Genomic DNA, 21,390 nt, shown 5'->3' with positions numbered 1-21,390 from the left:
TTGCTGCTCGCGTTGGTCGAGATCCAATGACTGTTGGCAGAATATGGAATCGGTGGGTTCAGGAGGGTAATACGGAACGCCGTGCTGGATCCCAACGGCCTCGTATCACTAGCAATTGAGATGACAGGCATCTTATCCGCGTGGCTGTAACGGATCGTGCAGCCACGTTTCGATCCCTGAGTCAACAGATGGGGACGTTTGCAAGACAACAACCATCTGCACGAACAGTTCGACGACGTTTGCAGCAGCATGGACTATCAGCTCGGAGACCATGGCTGTGGTTACCCTTGGCGCTGCACCACAGACAGGAGCGCCTGCGATGGTGTACTCAACGACGAACCTGGGTGTGCGAATGGCAAAACGTCATTTTTTCGGATGAATCCAGGTTCTGTTTACAGCATCGTGATGGTCGCATCCGTGTTTGGCGACATCGCGGCGAACGCACATTGGAAGCGTGTATTCGCCATCGCCATACTGGCGTATCTCCTGGCTTGATGGTATGGGGCGCCATTGGTTACACGTCTCTGTCACCTCTTGTTCACATTGACGGCAGTGGACGTTGCATTTCAGATGTTTTACGACCCGTGGCTCTACCCTTCATTCAATCCCTGGGAAACCCTACATTTCAGCACGATAATGCACGGCCGCATGTTGCAGGTCCTGTACGGGCCTTTCTGGATACAGAAAATGTTCGACTGCTGCCCTGGCCAGCACATTCTCCAGATCTCTCGCCAACTGAAAACATCTGGTCGATGGTGGCCGAGCAACTGGCTCGTCACAACACGCCAGTCACTACTCTTGATGAACTGTGGTATCGTGTTGAAGCTGCATGGGCAGCTGTACCTGTACACGCCATCCAAGCTCTGTTTGACTCAATGCCCAAGCGTATCAAGGCCGTTATTACGACCAGAGGTGGTTGTTCTGGGTACTGATTTCTCAGGATCTATGCACCCACATTGGGTGAAAATGTAATCTCATGTCAGTTCTAGAATAATACATTTGTTCAATGAATACCCGTTTATCATCTGCATTTCTTCTTGGTGTAGCAATTTTAATGGCCACTATTATAGTTTCGTCTGGTCACAACAAAGCATATTAGTCTTTAACCAGTAACCCCCACCCCTGCTCTCAAAACCCAGCTGCAATTCTTTAAGGCAGTGGTTCCCAATCTTTCTTAGACCGTTACCCCTGAGTGCAATTGGACATTGGTTAGTACCCCTGCCGTCCACACCCATCCCTTCAGCCATCTGTCACTCACTACTATACTTAGTGTTTGACAATCACTTCATTGCTGCACTTCTTACTTCTGAAGTGGCAGAAAGTAGACACCTTCAGACTGTTAATGCTTTGTGTCTAATTGCTCTAATAATAATAATAATAATAATAATAATAATAATAATGGTAATAATAACAATGTGTGCGAGTAATGAAGAATTTCTTGTCTACTGCAGGTACTATCGACAACTTGGAGAAGCAATTTTTTTGGGACATTTAGAGTTTGTTGTGTGTATGTCTCAATTTCATCATCAGTGATGTACAGGACAAAGCACAACATGTCTCTAATGGATGTACTATCTGAAGAACCTATAACCTCCACTGTGTTAATGTTGAGAGAGGACAAGTTACTCTCTCACCATTTCGCATACAGAAAATTATTAAAGATTTTATTACAACCTGATGCACTTTGAGCGAGACTCCAGAAAGTTAACGGCCTGAGCAGACGTTGATGGAGCCTGGTAGGGCGCTAAAAGCATGAGGTATTTTTATGGTTCATAGAAATGGCTTGCTGGGAGTTGAAAGCAATTGGCGGCGAGCCTACCCCTTAGTAAATCTTGCCGGACAGGTCAAGGGCAGACAGGGCAGCTCCTCGTTGGGACAGGGCTCCAGCAGAACAATACCGTGATACCTGCCGCAGCGCCAGCAGAAGGCTGGGCAGGGGCGACGGTCTAAAGGAAAGCGTCCAGACAGAGGAATCATAAATTGGGCGTTGTGTGCAGAGCCAAGCATAATAGAAATTCACATGTTTTCATGTTTGTTGACATTGCAAGAAGACCAGTAAGCCACTTCCCTCGGCGGCCCCTGTTGTATAACAAAACTACGGCGTCTGAGAAACGTTTAGAGATGGTATCTTTATTACCCCTCATAGATAGGATTATCAAGCTCCAAGACACAGGCGATTTAGATAAAGACCTTTGAGATTGTATCTATTCACCTGTTGCTGTGGGAAGGGATACGACTTCAGAGAAAATCATCTTTTTCCCCTCTGCGAAAACTTAAGAAAAGGCAGTAATTGGCGGTTTCTTTTTCTTTTCAGAGGCACAGGTATCTTAGCTCTTGCCCTGGTTCGACATGAGTTTGTGCTGTCGTGTGGGAGAGATTTAGCGCCTCTAGAGCCTTGTGATTAGCTCAAGACACTGTGAAGATGGTGTATGTACTTTGTGGGAAACAGGAATTGTTTTCTAGATAGGTGGGAAGCACTCGGACTATGGTCTGATAAGCACTTATGGTCGGAGCACTGGCATGTTTGGTTGGTACTTGGGGCCTGTCCTGAGACTGACTTCACTTGCGAGTAGTTTAGAATGGGGAGCCTGTGATTAGGTTCTTACTCTACTGACAGAGTGACTTCAAACATCTTGGATTACTCGTTTACTGAGGGCACACTCATTCGTTTTTGGTTTACCAGTCTTGACTTTTGGTATCCTTGTGTACTCTGTCGTACAAGTGAGCCAAATTGGTCCTTGGTACTACCAGCGAACGGGTGTGTCACACACTGAACTCTACCACGATTTCAGGGCTCTGGTTGAGAGTAAATTGCGATCAGTCTGCCTGATCACTAGACCGTGATATCTTTCCATTTCTTTCGTGGCTGCGGTCCATTGAGAGGTGCCACCGCCACATCTCATCTCCTCCGCCTCACACATCTGGTCAGCTGCAAGTCAAGTCGGCGCACAAAGCACACAGGGTAACATACTGCTGCTCCAGCATTGTCAGGACGTACACATCTCAATTACCGCTTGCTTTCAGCTGCACCTATGTAGAGAAACTTCAATAGATTTGATCAGTCAAAGTCTGCTCAGCGTCAGATCAGCTCCCGTTATCCACATTTTTAGGGTCAGAGTACTTGACTCACTGACCACCTAGTTAAACTGTCTTTGCCAACCAGGCACCACCCAGTGGAGTGTTAAGTCATCTGTTAGTTTTATAGGGAATTCAATCTATAACTTGTTTAGTATAATTTATGTCTTGTATAGTAAAATAAATGATGTTAGTACACTAAGTTTTGTCAACATTCTGTCAAATAGTGCAAACAAGTTACCTTTCAATGTCACTAGTTGAGAAAAGTAATTATTGATAACTTACACAATCAGTATTAGAGTCTTACAAAATTGTGATAACACTAATTATCTTTTGAAAATAGGTTAGTTTCGTGACTGAAACATAATCTGATCGTTTAGCTTTTAATCCTCAAAAAATTCCATTCTACCTGTCAGGGGATAATTACCCCTAGGTTGTGCATCACTGCTTTAATTAATCAAACTCACATATCATATCTTCTGAATTCTGTGACGTACAATAATACAATTTTTCAGGCATGTTCACTGGTATATGTGGATACTGTCTGCATTGTATGTTTCGAAAAGGGTTAGTAATAAAGGAGTAAAAAATTAAAAGATCATGTCTGATGCTGAAGTTCTGTAGCATAAACAGTGGAAATATAAGAAATAAAACTTCCTGGCAGATTAAAACTGTGTGCCCGACCGAGACTCGAACTCGGGCGGGACCTTTGTCTTTCGCGGGCAAGCGCTCTACCAACTGAGCTACCGAAGCACGACTCACGCCCGGTACTCACAGCTGTACTTCTGCCAGTACCTCGTCACCTACCTTCCAAACTTTACAGAAGCTCTCCTAGTTCTGCAAGGTTCGCAGGAGAGCTTCTGTAAAGTTTGGAAGGTAGGAGACGAGGTACTGGCAGAAGTAAAGCTGTGAGTACCGGGCGTGAGTTGTGCTTCGGTAGCTCAGTTGGTAGAGCACTTGCCCGCGAAAGGCAAAGGTCCCGAGTCCGAGTCTCGGTCGGGCACACAGTTTTAATCTGCCAGGAAGTTTCATATCAGCGCACACTCCGCTGCAGAGTGAAAATCTCATTCTGGATAAGAAATAAACTTTTTCTTTTCATTATTTTATCGGCGTGTCAGCGAGAAAAAGTTTAGAAACTGTTTGAGATTATGAGTTAAGTTGGTTGAAAGTCGCCAAGCACTCTCTTTCTGAAATTCTGTATGATTATAGTCTGGATAATATGCGAGCCATTACGACGACTGTCTCGAGACATACACTGTACACAGATTCTGACTGTGATACTTCAGTAACTGTATTTACTTTTAACATAAGTTTTGAACTCTTAGTGAGTACATTAGGACAGTATTTTAAATATTTAAATTCAGTCAATAATTATATCAAATAATGAACATCGAATTTATGTTGCCCTTGCAAGCCGTTACATAGCCACTATGCAACTAGGACGGGATAACTGGGTGACCGTTTAGGCATTTTAATAATAGTAATAGGTACTTGGTAGTGTATCGTCTCGCCTCGATTGCTTATTGGTCACGGTGGTACCGCAGCCGTTACACCTGCACCATGTACATACGAATTGTCAATGGAGTGTCTTGTTTTCTTCGTTGTTCAGCCAGATCATCTACTACAGGACTGCTTCCTTCTTTTCTACATCTTGCGCTGCACAGTAATCTCATCCTGCAGCAAGTCCTGCTTCTGTGGATCATATCTCTTACCTTTGTTTACAAACATCAGTGACTTGCACACTTTTCCAGCCAGGTAGGAATGTTTGTTGTGCGTGGGATTCACCATAAACATGGGCTAAGAAATGCACTAGTTCCGTAAGCTGTTCAGTGTGGAATCTAATTGGGACTTCGCAAAGCCTGGTTATTATATTTGAAACCCAGTACCCTGACGTCAGTTTCCTAAAGCAGCTCTAAAAAATTTCTTTTGATAATTAGAATTATTTCCAATAACTCTTAAGTACATAACATTTCTAGCTATTCATCATTGTCGCCTGTAGCCAATTGTGTAGCAAATTCGTCTTGTAATTGTGAAATAGTTGGTGTAATTATCGTTTATAGCAGCTTTACTTTTATTATGCTCTGTATTTATTACCAAATGGAAATGTTAAGTAACAAATATTGAATCATAATTTTTAATGAATGTAACATTTTATCTTTAATTACTGGTCGTATGAAAATAATTCAGAATTTCATACAGTTATTCGAAATGTCTTATTGTTAAATGAAAAAAATTACACACATCTATAATACTGTTCACTCTCTCAATCTCCAGAAAAAAACTATGTTATGTCCTGTTTCATGTTTCCTGAAAATTATAATTTCTTGTGCGTACTTGCTAATCCTGCAATTGGTAACCTATACATATTTAAAAATGTGTGTATGTGTGCGTTTATGTTCCACATCACCACCTAAACCACTGGACCGATGCCAACCGACCTCAATACACTTATTCCTTACTGTTAGGTAACAATCCTTGTGGGCGTTCGGACCGCCTCTGAATCATACACTCCTGGAAATTGAAATAAGAACACCGTGAATTCATTGTCCCAGGAAGGGGAAACTTTATTGACACATTCCTGGGGTCAGATACATCACATGATCACACTGACAGAACCACAGGCACATAGACACAGGCAACAGAGCATGCACAATGTCGGCACTAGTACAGTGTATATCCACCTTTCGCAGCAATGCAGGCTGCTATTCTCCCATGGAGACGATCGTAGAGATGCTGGATGTAGTCCTGTGGAACGGCTTGCCATGCCATTTCCACCTGGCGCCTCAGTTGGACCAGCGTTCGTGCTGGACGTGCAGACCGCGTGAGACGACGCTTCATCCAGTCCCAAACATGCTCAATGGGGGACAGATCCGGAGATCTTGCTGGCCAGGGTAGTTGACTTACACCTTCTAGAGCACGTTGGGTGGCACGGTTACATGCGGACGTGCATTGTCCTGTTGGAACAGCAAGTTACCTTGCCGGTCTAGGAATGGTAGAGCGATGGGTTCGATGACGGTTTGGATGTACCGTGCACTATTCAGTGTCCCCTCGACGATCACCAGTGGTGTACGGCCAGTGTAGGAGATCGCTCCCCACACCATGATGCCGGGTGTTGGCCCTGTGTGCCTCGGTCGTATGCAGTCCTGATTGTGGCGCTCACCTGCACGGCGCCAAACACGCATACGACCATCATTGGCACCAAGGCAGAAGCGACTCTCATCGCTGAAGACGACACGTCTCCATTCGTCCCTCCATTCACGCCTGTCGCGACACCACTGGAGGCGGGCTGCACGATGTTGGGGCGTGAGCGAAAGACGGCCTAACGGTGTGCGGGACCGTAGCCCAGCTTCATGGAGACAGTTGCGAATGGTCCTCGCCGATACCCCAGGAGCAACAGTGTACCTAATTTGCTGGGAAGTGGCGGTGCGGTCCCCTACGGCACTGCGTAGGATCCTACGGTCTTGGCGTGCATCCGTGCGTCGCTGCGGTCCGGTCCCAGGTCGACGGGCACGTGCACCTTCCGCCGACCACTGGCGACAACATCGATGTACTGTGGAGACCTCACGCCCCACGTGTTGAGCAATTCGGCGGTACGTCCACCCGGCCTCCCGCATGCCCACTATACGCCCTCGCTCAAAGTCCGTCAACTGCACATACGGTTTACGTCCACGCTGTCGCGGCATGCTACCAGTGTTAAAGACTGCGATGGAGCTCCGTATGCCACGGCAAACTGGCTGACACTGACGGCGGCGGTGCACAAATGCTGCGCAGCTAGCGCCATTCGACGGCCAACACCGCGGTTCCTAGTGTGTCCGCTGTGCCGTGCGTGTGATCATTGCTTGTACAGCCCTCTCGCAGTGTCCGGAGCAAGTATGGTGGGTCTGACACACCGGTGTCAATGTGTTCTTTTTTCCATTTCCAGGAGTGTAGTTCAGGAGGTACGACATAATAAACGATGAGATGCGCGAAAAACTGTCCATCATGCATGACGTTTAAATTTGTTACTTCTATGCTACTACATCTACTCGCAACACAATTTTCAAATGGTTTCCACATATCCCGCTAAATCAACCTACAAAGTTATATTATTGTATGTCAAATAGCTCAGGAGATATGACGTCATAAACGCTGAGATGCGTGAGAGAGTACCGCGCCATGTGTTAAGTTAATGTATTTATTATTTATTCCTAAGACACTCCTACAATCGAGTCACCTTAGGGAAATCGCCGTCATCTGGCAGCGCTTTTGACAGTTTTCAGCTGCGAAGCGCGAACGGTTGTAGACGAAAACAATAACCGTCTACAGAGCTATGAAGAGGCGTTGCCAAAGAGACGTTTGCAAAATCGGGTCGTAGACACGCGAATCAGCTCCGACCAGCGTACAGAAACCGTCCAGTATCATGTCACATCGTGTCTTCTGCATAATTTCAAAGATATTTTCACGAATACATGGAAATGAATTTTTTTCGACATTTTACCACAAACAGTTCATTTTTCTTTTTCGTTTCTAACACGAAATTCGCAAAATAATTATTCTGGCAATTCCGAGTTTATCAACAAGTAAGCGGGAGGCGTGCCAGAGATGAAACCCTGCAGTCGCACTATCCTCTGTGTCCTCGGTGGCTCAAGTGGATAGAGCGTCTGCCATGTAAGCAGGAGATCCCGGGTTCGAGTCCCGGTCGGGGCACACATTTTCATCTGTTCCCGTTGACGTATGCCAACGCATGTAAGCAGCTAAGGGTGTTCATTTCATTGTAATTTCATTCTAATGAGCTGCACGGGTGTTCATTTCATTGTAATTTCGTTCTAATGAGCTGCATGGTCACCGATGGTATCTGTTCTTTCGGACATGTCCTCTTAGTATATATAAAAAATGTTAATTTTATTAAAAAATATGAGTCAATATTTGTTAATTAGCATTCCAATTAAATAAAAATACAAAAGGGAGCCCAGCGACTTTACGAGACGTTTATGCTACCGAATCAAGTTACCGATGACTATGTTAATACGTTAGAAATATTCTATACTCGAAGAGCGTATGGAAATTTTCTTATCCTCAAAGACGATTTTATGGAGCTTTTTTTTTATTACTTTGACGTACTGCTGTAGGAAATTAATGTCCAGGCAGTGATATTCAAATCCTATACGAATACGACAACAATCGAAGAAAATCAGTGTGTTAGGTTCCTTTCTGAGTCCGGAGCCTTGAGTTCGCGCCGTATTTCTCAGCGACGGGTCGAGTCGGCTTATCCCTGCAGTAGGGCTGACGCTGGCAATGGCAACGCCGTAGCGGCAGCCGCTTGCACTACACTGCAGCACAGGCCTAACTGGCTACCTGCATCTTCGTCCTGATCCTTCTGTGCTGATGCTAGCACCATAGTGACCACCTCTCCCGAATCTAGCTTACTGTTCTGCCCGACGTTGTTGTTGTTGTTGTTGTTGTTGTTGTCGTGGTCTTCAGTCCTGAGACTGGTTTGATGTAGCTCTTCATCCTACCCTATCCTGTGCAAGCTTCTTCATTTCCTAGTACTTTACTGCAACCTACATCCTTCTGATTCTGCTTAGTGTATTCACCTCAAAGTTTTTATTTCTTCTCCATCGATTTTAATACCTACTCCGAATTTTTCTTTTGTTTCCTTTACTGCTTGCTCAATATACAGATTGAATAACATCGGGGAGAGGCTACAACCCTGTCTCACTCCCCTCCCAACCACTGCTTCTATTCATGCCCCTCGACTCTTATAACTGCCATCCGCTTTCTGTACATATTGTAAATAGCCTTTCGCTCCCTGTATTTTACCCCTGCCACCTTTAGAATTTGAAAGAGAGTATTCCAGTCAACATTTTCAAAAGCTTTCTGCCCGACGTTGTTGCCTTTAAATTCTTTATGAAACCACCACTTCCTACAGGCGTAAGTATCGTCACAGTTCAGGTAGCTAAGACCGAGGAATCGACATCGTAGCGGCATCCATAAGTTTTTCGGCGATTCTGGCTCGTATACACTGGGGTGACAAAAGTCATGGGACATCTCCTAACATCGTGTCGGACCTTCTTTTGCCCAACGTAGTGCAGCAACTCCTCGTGGCATGGACTCAAAAGTCGTTGAAAGTCCCTTGCAGAAATATTTAGCCATGCTGCCTCTATAGCCGTCCATGATTGCGACACTGTTGCCGGTGCTGAATGTTCTGCACGAGCTGACCTCGCGATTATGTCCAATGAATGTCCGATGGGATTCATGTCCGGTGGCCTGGGTGGCCAGATCATTCCCTCGAATTGTTTAGAATGTTCTTCAAACCAATCGCGAACAACTGCGGCCCGAAGAAATTCCATAGTTGTTTGGGAGCATGACTTCGACGAATGGCTGCAAATGGTCTCCAAGTAGTCGAACATCCACAGGACCCAGTCTCTTCCATGTAAACACAGCCCAAACCATTTTGGAGCCAGTACCAGCTTGCACAGTACCTTGTTGACAACTTGGGTCCATAGCTTCTTGGGGTCTGCGCCACACTCGAACCCTACTATCAGCCCCTGCCAACTGAAATCGGGACTTATCTGACCAGGCCATGGATTTCCAGTTGTCTAGGGTCCAATCGATATTGTCACGACCCCAGGAGAAGCGCTGCAGGCGGTATCGTGCTGTTATTTTTTATTTATTTATTTATTTATTTATTGTTCCGTGGGACCAAATTAAGGAGAAGTCTCCATGGTCATGGAACGAGTCAATACATGAAATTATAACACGATAGTAGAAACAGATAAAACCAAATACAAGAAACGTATTCAGGCGACAATTCGTAAGTTTAAATAAAGAAAATCAACAATGTAACACTGGAATTTGCTTAATGTTTCAGCTCTTCCAGGAGCTCCTCGACAGAATAGAAGGAGTGAGCCATGAGGAAACTCTTCAGTTTAGACTTAAAAGCGTTTGGGCTACTGCTAAGCTTTTTGAGTCCTTGTGGTAGCTTATTGAAAATGTATGCAGCAGAATAGTGCACTCCTTTCTGCACAAGAGTCAAAGAAGTGCATTCCACATGCAGATTTGATTTCTGCCTAGTATTAACTGAGTGAAAGCTGCTAACTCTTGGGAATAAGCTAATATTGCTAACAACAAACGAAGTTAAAGAAAATAAATACTGTAAGGGCAATGTCAGAATTCCCAGACTATTGAATAGGAGTAGACAAGAGGTTCTCGAACTTACACCACATATAGCTCGAACAGCCCGTTTTTGAGCCAAAAATACCCTTTTTTAATCAGAAGAATTACCCCAAAAAATAATACCATAGGACATAAGCGTATGAAAATATGCGAAGGACCTCTGTCGGTCGTATTGCTGCCATAGTCCAATAATGCCAAATTTCGCCGCACTGTCCTAACGGACCCGTTCGTCGTGCGTCCCACATTGATTTCTGCGCTTATTTCACGCAGCGTTGCCTGTCTGTTAGCACTGACAATTGAAGGCAATCGTCACTGCTCTCGGTCGTTAAGCGAAAGCCATCGGCCGCTGCGTTCTCCTTGGTGAAAGGTCATGCCTGAAATGTGGTATTTTCGGCACACTCTTGACACTGTGGATCTCCGATATTTAATTCCCTAATCATTTTCGGAATGAAATGTGCTATGCGTCTAGTTCAAACTACCATTCCACCTTTAGTATGTTAATTTCCGTCGTGCGGCCACAATCAAGTCGAAAGCATTTTCACATGAATCACCTGAGTACAAATGACAGCTCCACCTTCTGTACACGATACCACCACTATCTCTATATGTGCTAATCGTTATCTCACGAATCTTGTCACCTTAGTGTACTGCGTGTATTGCATCATTACGTGTTGAAACAGTATTATTATAACTCTTGTTATAATTCCACATAGGTGAAATTCAGGCCCAATTACATACTGACTTAATCGAAAAGTTAACATTTCAAATATATTTACAGTAACTAGGATAGTATTTCATACTGAAGTCAGTGGATGCTTGTTATCGCACATGCACAATTATCTAGCGAACTAAACGTTAGCGGCCTGATGTTTACTGGGCTGTTTATGCTTCTGTTATCGTATACTTTCACCCGCTGCAGTGTTCGCTATTCGTTACGATGCACACTGTACACATAGGAGCTCAGTAAAACAAGAACAGAAGTAACTTGGACGAAACTTCCAATTAGTACAGTCCCAAATTTGGATAAATGCAAGATAACGTGCGTCGCCATGAAACAAAAGGCGCTGCACACACATTCCAGGAAGGCTCTGCCCGATAACTGATAACAGTAGCTGGACCGATATAAATAAAATGCTGTTGACTAGTATTAGTTGGATTTATTGTCGGTACGAAATTTAGCGAGCAGACGATACAGTACTTAGCCCGTCTAAGATGTCAATAAATGAGATAATTTAAAAATTATGAGTAACTTTTTAGCGATCGTTAAGTGGGTTTTCACATTCGTTTTTGTAGATGCAGACATACTATCCAGTGTTGCCTGGTAAGTAAAGTTGACAGCGACCAGAAAGCACTCAATACCAGTTCATGTCAGATTTCTATCGATCCAGTTACACCCAAGAGTTTTCTAAGACCGAGCTTTTAGCAGTATTATTTGAGTAAAACAACAACGACATGATTTTGGACTCCATTATTTCGGTTAAATGCACCAATACGTGCTGTTGCCCCTCCACATTCTGAACTTCATTTAGCACTTAGGTAAATGGCGTCAGAATATGTTAGGACACCTGATACATTGGTGTACAAATGCAGATGTAATCTGGACGTTACACACATTTTTCCGAGTTATCTGAACTTACTGCTCACTTGAAAATGGGCATAGAAGTGAAACATGTAGACTTTTATCTGATAAGTGCAATAAAATAAAGGAACATTCTCAGTTAGGAATTTATTTTATTGCTCTGTAAATGCTACTGTTTGTTTGCGACTTTGTGTCTGAGTGTGCGTCTGTGTTATATCATACATCTAAAGGTTTGGGGGTTGACCCACTGGGTTTGATGATATTCTTCTGGCATTTATCGATACTTTCATTTCTAGCTATGCTTTGTGTGAGCTTTGCGAAATGCGCCTTTTTCGGGTATGTAACACACCATCATGCTTCAACAGAACTCAATTCTAGCATTTCTCTCTCTCTCTCTCTCTCTCTCTCTCTCTCTCTCTCTCTCTCTCCCGTCTCAGTGCTATAGTGGCCTCCTTGATATCATTTTGTAACTTTTATTCTTAATTGATGCTTGATCATATGTGAAACCTGATAGTCAATATAATGGTACTATGTCCTCCCGATTACATCGCTACTATTCTTTTTCCTGCTTGTGTGTAAATCTTAAATGCAGATAACATCCCAATTAATGAGCCAGATTTGGGCTCCTTCCACTGTTATTTTTGCGGTACGACCGTTCCTTTTCACCTACAGCCCCATGACAGGCTTTCATTACGCGGTTTATGTAGATATGAATGCAACCAGACGCTTTCTGAACTTGATATAATTTATTATACCATTAACTAATTTCCGAGCCATGTTCAAAATCAGATGCAAGTATTTCTGTAATACCTCCTTCTGATATTAAGCCTGCAGTGATCCGAAAACTAGTTACTGGTACAAAAAATCGTACCAAATTCAAAAAGTGAGGGTTGCATAGAGTCAGACACTTTGAATTGCACTTGTTAGGGGAAATGATGGGCAGACGAGTGTCTAGTAAAACTCTCTTGCGTTCAAACCTGGTGGTGGTGGTGGTGGTGGTGGTGGATAGGGGTGGTAATGATAGCTTTTCAACTGACAACGTCGTGATTTCGGTTGTGATGATGGTAATAATCAATATTCTTTCAGATTTCTGTTTTGGATTAGATGGCTGCAGCGATTCCATTGATGAGCAATTATTGTTGTTATTGTTCTTATGGCGGTCATTTTGTTAATCGTTGTTGCCACTGGTATACGATCGCATGATAGTTTCTTGAGTTATGGAGTTTTGTTAGTGTTTCTATTCTGATGGTATACTTTATGATCACCTGCTTAAGAGCTTGTTTGTTCGTCTTTGGAAGAAATACATCTATGATTCTGCGTATCAGGGATTCGGCAGTTTGTTGGTGGGTTTTTTGGAAGTATGTGGCATTAGATGTCTACTCACAGGTCATGTAAATAACGGGCCGCTCATTTGCGACCCAAATGGTTCCCGTAGGATTTCCATCAGGCGAATTTGGTCGCAGAGACATCAACGTGAGTTCACTGTAACGCTCCTCAAACCACTGTAGCACGGTTGTGGTTCCGAGACACTGACAGTTATACTGCCGAAAGATGACATCGCAGTCGGGGAAGACATCAAGCACGAAGTGATGCAGGTGGTCCGCAGCTGTCAGCGTGTCGTTTATTACTACCAGAGGTCTCATGCAAGTGCAGGAGAATCTCTCCCATAGCCTAATACGACAACCACCATCCTGCATCCGTGGCAGGTTGCACGTTTCGAGCCGCAGTTCACCTCGATGACAGACTACCATCGACCCAGTACAGCAAAAATGTGAGCCGACACGTTTCCATTGATCGACGGTCGAATCCCGACGGTCCCGTGGCCATTACAGCCGTAACTGACGATGTCGTTGGGTTGCCAAGTGAACGCGTGGGAGAGGTCTATTGTGGAGCTCCATGTCCAACAATGTACGATGAAAGGTGTGCTCCGAAACGCTTGTGAATGCACCAGCATTGTTCTCTTTCGGCACAGATGCCAGAGATCAGCGACTATCCAACTTTATAGAGCAGACAAGCCTCCGAACTCCACGTCGTGGACGTCCACCCATTTAGCGCCTAGTGGTAGTTTCACTGTCCTCCTACCTCTTCCCGTAGATGCTCACAACAGTAGCATGTGAACATTCGACCAGCTTTGCCGGTTTCGAGATACTCGTTCACAGGTTCTGCGTAATAATAACCCGCCCTAAGTCGCTTATCTCAGTGGCTTTCCCCATTTGCAGCCCGTATCTTCGTTAAGTCGTCGGCACACGGGCCATGCTGTCGAACGTTAACGTTGAGCGTGCCAAGTTCAACGTGCTGCTGAACGCTCAGGATCGATGCGACTTGTGCACACGGTACGTGGGCTCCAACGTGGTATACGCGATCGCAACGCACTCCAGCGGCAGTTGAGGGATGTTTACAGTTCGTAAATCACACTGTTTACTCAACGGTCGCGCGTAAAATTCCCACGTTAGCTCTATTAAAACGCACATTTCCTCCATCGTCCTGGAAAAGGAAAGTACCATGTCCAATCAGTAAGGACACAGGTTCATAAAAGTTCCATTACAAACAGTGCATTATAAATTTGGAATACCTCTCCGCATAAGAAACATTATTTCATCATTCCCACATTTTAGTAAAACCCCAAGGTCAGTCTTACTTGATCACTGTTCCTACCCAGTAGCAGAATCTTTGCAACCTGTGAATTACGAAGCGTAAAAGAAAAAGGATCAAATTATCTTTATACAAGTAGCGTAAACTCTCCTGTGGATTAAGATAGTTTAAGGTAGATTAAGCCAATCGAACAAAGTCACCCCTCAAAAAAAGTGAACTTATTATTATTATTATTATTATTATTATTATTACACAAATTTGGCCGTTAAAGACCGTGAAAACAGTTATTTCTTGCGCTTCTGGGACGTCTTCTTTCTCTCAGTCCACACTTCTTTCATTCTTGCGCTGAGGGCGGCTTTTCTCTCTTCAGACCATGTAGTTCCACAAGTCTTCTTAATTTTCACACCGAAACCCGTGAATGAATTCAGTTTTTTTCTAAACAGGTTTCTGTTAAATATTGTTTCCTGATCTATGTCCATTTCTTTTAGATCTCTTTCTGTGTTGATAAACCATAAATTTTTATTTTTTGGATTTGCGATGTACGAAAATATTTGTTTTGTAAGCCTATTCGGGTTCATCCTCATGATGTGAGCATAAAAGGAGCATCTTCTTTGTCTAATTTCGTCTGTAATTTTGCTGCACTTCGTATACACTTCTTTGTTGCTTTTTAGTCTGTATACAGGCCTGCCTTGATCATCTGTTATTTTCCTGTGTCCAAGAATTGTCCTCACAATTCTTCTTTCACGATTTTCTATCTGTTCTGCGTATGTAAAATTTGCCAGTGTTTCTGATGCATATAGTATCTGCGGTCTAATGACAGTCTGGTAGTGTCTGAGTTTAATGTTTTTGGATATACATTTTTTTGAATACATTTGTCTGCAGTAGTGAGTTGCTGTCTCTAGTTTTTGTATTCTAGCCCTGCAGGCTGGATGACCTTTTGCCACAGGCTGAATTAGTTCACCAAGATATTTAAAATGTTTAGATACCTGTATTTTCCCGTATTTCGTAGTTATTTTCCTTGGTGGATTTTTGATATTTGTAATGATTTCTGTCTTTTCAAATGAAATTTGCAAGCTTGCTTTTTCAGCAGTTTCTTTAAGTAATTCTATTTGTTTTATTGTGTCTTTTTGTGTGTAAGCTAAACAGGCGAGATCGTCAGCGAAGGCAAAACAGTTGGTTTCAATGGCTTTGTAGCACTTCCCTCCAATTTGGACTTTCTCAACTCCATGTTTTTGCGTGAGTTTTCTCCATTCTGCTATGACTTTATCCAGAACACAGTTGAAGAGTACCGGGGACAACGCATCTCCCTGTCTGACGCCGGTTTTGACCTCGAAATGCCGTGAAATTTCTCCTTGGAATTTTACTTTTGATTTTGTATTTGTTAATGTTTCTTTGATTATGGTGATTGTTGTTTCATCTATTTCATATTCTCGAAGTGTTTTGATGAGTGTGTCCCTATCGATTGAGTCATAAGCTTTTTTGAAATCAATGAATGTTATGAAATATTTCTTGCTCCTTGTAGATAAATAGTTCATTGTTGTTTTGAGGTTAAAAATTTGTTCGGCGCAGGATCTTCCTGGTCTGAAGCCAGCTTGATATTCTCCAAGTTTTCCCTCTATAATTGGTGATACACGATTGAGTAGGGCTTTTGATAGAATTTTGTATGGGACTGGGAGAAGCGATATTCCACGATAGTTGTTAACATCCCTTTTGTCACCTTTTTTAAACAAAGGGTGAATTAGGGCAGTTTTCCAGTGATTTGGGATTTTCTTGGTTTCCCATATTTGTTCAAGTTCTTTGTGTAGTGCTTCTACTGATGTTTCTCCCCCAAGCTTGAGCATTTCTGCTGTAATTGTGTCTTCTCCACATGCTTTCCTGTTTTTGAGATGTTTGATTATGTTTGTGATTTCCTCTCGTGTCGGAGGTGTTGAATGTGTTGGTAATGTTTCTGGTTGCGTAAAACTGAGAGTCTGGATGGGTGTTTGGCAGTTTAGGAGTGTCTCAAAATATTCAGCCAGGATTTCACAGTTTTCAGTATTGTTGGTGGCGAGAGTCTTATTATTTCTCGTAATGTTTAGGCAAGGGGACTGGTATCCTCGGAGTTTCTGGTTGAATGTTTTGTACCAAGCTGCCGTGTTGCATTTCTTGAAATTCTCTTCGATTGAGTCCAGTTGTTTTTCATATTGTCTCTTGGTGTTGCGAATAGTTTTCGAGGCATTCTTTCTGGCTTGCTTAAATTCATTAAAGTTGTTTTCAGTTTTATGTGAGTTCCACTTTTTCCAGGCTTTAAGTCTTTCATGCAGAACTTCATTACAGTTGCTGTCCCACCACGGGTGTCTCGGTTTGCTCTTTTTTGGAAAGGTTGTTTCTGTTGCCTCAATCAAGTTGTTCTGAAATTCTTGGAGGTTTTGTGAAGGGGAGAATGTCTTCAGTTTTTTCTGAAAATCCTTGAGGTTAGAGTTGGACTTAAGGTTGTAATTTCTCAGGGTTGTAAGATCAAAATTTATTTTATTTCTGTTTTATATTCAACGTTTCTGCTTTTCTGTTTGTTTTGTGGGATCAGTTTAGTTTTTATTTTCGTGAGATAGTGATCGGAGTCGAGGTTTAGAGATTTTCGGACACGTGTGTTCAATATTTCTTTTTCGCATTTGGAGGAGATGGCAACGTGATCTATTTGAAATTCTCCGATACTCTTTATCGGAGATACCCAGGTTTTTTGTTTTCTGGGAAGATGTTTAAAACGTGTTGACATTAGCTTGAGTTTAAACTGCTTACAGAGCATAATTAACCTTTCTCCATTTTTGTTGGTTCGTTTGTGCGCGGGAAAGTTGCCGACAATATCGCGGAATTTCTTTTCTTTTCCAATCTGAGCGTTAAAATCTCCTAGAAGTATTTTTGCATTGTTTTCTGGGATTTCTGATATATGATCCTTAAGGTTTTCCCAGAATTCATCTGTTTCTTCCCTATTTTTAGCATTATTTTTGTCATTTATGGGAGTGTGAACATTGATTAATGTGTATTTTTTTTTTGCACATCGAAAAGTGAGGAAAGATGTTCTCGATGATGTTGACCAAAAATGTTCGACAGAGTTCAGAATTTTTGTGTTTACAGCAAAAGCTGTGCCAAGCTGAGGGCATTTCTTCATTACAATTTTTCCAGGTTTTCCTTTAAATATTCTGAATTTGTTTGATTCAAATGTGTTTTCATCAGTGAAGCGAGTTTCTTGTAGCGCCACAATTTGTATGTCTTCCGTGTGTAACTGGTCTGTAAGGTGCTTAAGTTTTCCCACTTTGAGAAGGGAGTTTATGTTGAGAGTTGCTATGTTGAAGATTTTTCTGGGTTTAATCTTGTTGGATTTGCATGGTGTTGCAGACTCCCCAGAATCCATGGGTCTGCTTGCGTCGTTGCCGACGGTGGATTGGCCACCTGGGGTAGTTTCGTTATTGAAAGACATTTCCATCATGCGTTAAGATTGTAACTGTTGAAATTCTTCAAAGTTGGGGAGATTACTTGCGTAACCTACCAGGAATACGACTAACGTTGTTAGCGTTAGAAGGTTTTCTTGAAACAGCCGCCTCTAACATGAGGAACAGACGCTGCCCACAAGCCGCCTAATCTGGGTACAGACGCTTGCAGTTATAGATTTTTGGTTCCTCCGCTCTCTCAGCCGTTGGGAGTGAACTTATATTTACATAACATCAAATATTATAGTATTTACTTACATTAAACTAATAGTAAAGTCCAGAACCTAATAAAAAGTGAATGTTAGGAAAAAAAATTTGGAAGCGTCAAAACGCGAACTACTGCCCCAACAAACAACTCAATACACGACAGTGACGCTACTCATTACGCTAAACCACCATCACACCCCACATATCTAATCATATTGTATTACCCTTTGCTGAAAACCTTAATCGTAGATATATTACTAATTGAAATTTAATTATAACAAATTGTACCAAGAACAATGCGTTTTGGGTGGATCTTCAGTGTGTCGCTGCCTTCAAATAGCCTACTCCCATAATACGCAAGTTACAATAATTCTTTTGCCGCGAATATGTTTCTCATTATTTTATTGGAACGAATCACACAGTTAACAACGGGTTTTCCAGTGATTCTCAATTTGCTGGTGCTCAGAAACGGCATATAATACATATAGGCTTGAAATGAATGCCAATATGGCGCCTCACAACTCTGTGCTGAAGGGAGACGGTGTGCGTGTGACGTAGGTGGCGTTGTGCCGTCTCATTGGTCAACGCTAAGACGCACGCTCAGAGTATCTGACATGCAGATATAGCTCCGCACGTTCGGAAAGACTCCCGAACGTGCTATTCCACGCTATGACGTCAGAAACTCGGCACGCTCAACGTTCGGGTGCACGGTCCGTGTGCCGACGGCTTTAGAGTGATGCCCAGTCCGTGGCTGCTCCACTTGCATACTTCTGTTATCGCGCTATCAACGCCACCAGGCAGCATCCAGCATCGATATTACCGCATTTTGGATAGCCAAGGCCATCGTGGAACTAATCACTCTCTTGGCTTCTGCAACTAGTAGTTGCAGTGGTGGTGCTCGTGTGGGTTACGTAATTCCACGTACCGTACGGCAAACAGTTGTGGGGGCATAAATTTGATCACTAAACGAAACTGACTGCATTGTGTACCCAGACACTAGTGGTGCGTTGTGTGTCAAGGTGTAACACGATGTAGGAACCAGACAAGAGACAAAATACGGAGCGCCGAAAGCGATCTAGTCGATGTCGCGCTGAGATAAGCCGCCAGACACACTTGACCTGGCCGATCATCAGCTGCTGTGTTGAGTCACTGAGAGAAAACAAGGTGGTCACGTGTGCTGCAGTGGTGTAACGCTCTCCTGCAACTGACGCCGCAGCTTACAAAACAAAGGTATCAGTCCGCGTTATGCACATATCTTATCAAACAGCGTCACGGAATGATCCGAACAAAGCCGCTGACTCGAATGAAGACTTTCATCGTCTAGGTCAGAGATAACAAGTGCTGTATCACGTTATCACACTGTGTCCTTTCCACGCACGGTCACGGCTAGTCGAGTCATGAGGTTGTGGGTATGTTGGTGGACGTCGTGTGTGCGTAATATGCTTTGTTTGGAATTCGCTGTGGATACTCTACACGTTCTCTCTTGTATCGCATAAATTTTATTTTAGTTTTTTTCTGTAGCCGCTCGGTGACTTCTACACCTTCATCTGCATCTGCACTCATAATCCTTAGGACAATCCACGGTGCTTGGCGGATACTTAATGTGAAGTGTTTTTCTTGCTGTTTTAGGGATTTAAGTAGCTGCTAGCTCGCTCCTTGTAGTTGATGTTGATTCAGAACACTTCATGGATCTGTCGCCCGACGTCATATCTTATTTTTTTTAAATTTTTTTAATTTTTAGTCCGGCCGCCGTATAGTGAGTCTGTTGAAGCAGAGGTCTTGGTAATCAGTGGGTCATTCCATGTACGAAAAAGCACGTCCACTACTTTCCTTTTTCGAATATATATTTCCTTGAATGGGTGTACAGATCATTATAGTGCCTCATGAACTATAGTAGAACACAACTTTTCATACGACACACGACTCGAAGGCTCAACACTACCAAGATTACAATATATTCTATTTGTCACAAAACTGTCTTGTTGTTTGTTTTCGTTCTTGGAGAGAGTGGTTGCTCCTTGACTGCAACCCACCGCTAACCAACGACGCCAAAATGTAAAAGACCCCACCCACAGCAGGTTAAGCGGTTTACTTGTCACACGTTGCCGTTTTCTTGTATTCCACACCTACCGTTTAATGTCTGCACATACGAAAACAAACACCCGCGCACAGTATACGTTCCGCGACTCGCTCCCTACGTAATATTATTCTGTCACTATCATCTTCGCACTACACAACTAGTGTGAAACGTCGTTTGCCTAAACGGCATATAACACTGCAAGTGCACCACTGGCTGTTTACCTTCTCGTTCCATCCCCGAATGCGTCAGAAAACGACTGCCGATAAGCCTTCGAATGTGGTTAAATCTCCCATTTTATTTTTCACGGAATTCTAGCTGGACGAATGCCGGAGGATGTAAAATGTTGCTTGGCTCTTCTTGGGACGTTCTCACTCAGAAAATTAACAGAAAACCACACCTTGATACGTAATAACCCCACTACAGTGATTACCACCTCAGCTGTAAGAGCGTCTCTGCTGTGCTTTCACGCTTACAAAGCGGACTCTTGACGAAACGTGCTCCTCTTCTTTGGATTTTTTCTATTAGCTCTATCACTTGGTTAGAGTCCCTGACACACGTGGTTGCACAAGAGTTTTCGAACAACCTACATTCGTGGGTGTACAACACTTACCACGGGTAATCTTGCCTTTCTTACTATTAGTTTTATAGTGTTTCATTTCTTTTAGGTTCTCAGTTCTGTTTTTTAAATAACATTTTTGATTTTAAATAACTTCCGTGTGGTTAAGCTGCAACCAATAGTAAATGCTGAAGTTGGACTTTCCACAGGAAATAAGCATACTTGTTTCACAGTACTTTCATGAAAAAATCTGGATTGATAATTCACAGAAACTACTCACGTGCTGGAAACACAGTGGTGGTCAACATCACTGAAATAGATCTTATAATTAAATGTTTCCCTGAGGCATTTAAGTCTCTTTTTATTATCTACGATACTGATCGAAGCAGACGAAATGAATTAAAATTTATGATGCAGCCGGGACTTGAACCCAGGTCTTGGTGCTTGCTAGGCAGAAATGCTAATCATTACACCACCACGACGATTAACATTGCTGTACGAGCTACCTAAGGTGGGTGCCCTCCCCAACACAAACTTTAATTCATTTTTCCCTTACATATTGTCACTACTACCAGGGCTCTCCGATAATCATTTCGTCTCAGGGAAACATTTAATTATAAGATCTATAGGATTACCAATGGCACAAGGACGTCCCATTACGTCCAATGCTGGGGTGCTTGCC

At 43.0% G+C, this 21,390-nt stretch overlaps 1 protein-coding gene and 1 non-coding gene across 2 annotated transcripts in view; one reads left to right on the top strand and one right to left on the bottom strand.

The window, feature by feature from the left end:
* LOC124805539 (protein goliath) overlaps positions 1-21,390 on the bottom strand; it is a 663,220-nt gene that overhangs the window by 608,893 nt on the left and 32,937 nt on the right. The window lies entirely within an intron of this gene.
* On the top strand, positions 7,688-7,761 carry Trnat-ugu. Its single transcript has one exon. It is a non-coding gene; the product is annotated as a tRNA-Thr (tRNA).

The sequence above is a fragment of the Schistocerca piceifrons genome, chromosome 7 (genome assembly GCF_021461385.2).
Source record: "Schistocerca piceifrons isolate TAMUIC-IGC-003096 chromosome 7, iqSchPice1.1, whole genome shotgun sequence".
Lineage (NCBI taxonomy): Eukaryota > Metazoa > Arthropoda > Insecta > Orthoptera > Acrididae > Schistocerca > Schistocerca piceifrons.
Note: the sequence above shows the minus strand (reverse complement) of the source record. Positions and strands in the feature narration are given on the sequence as shown.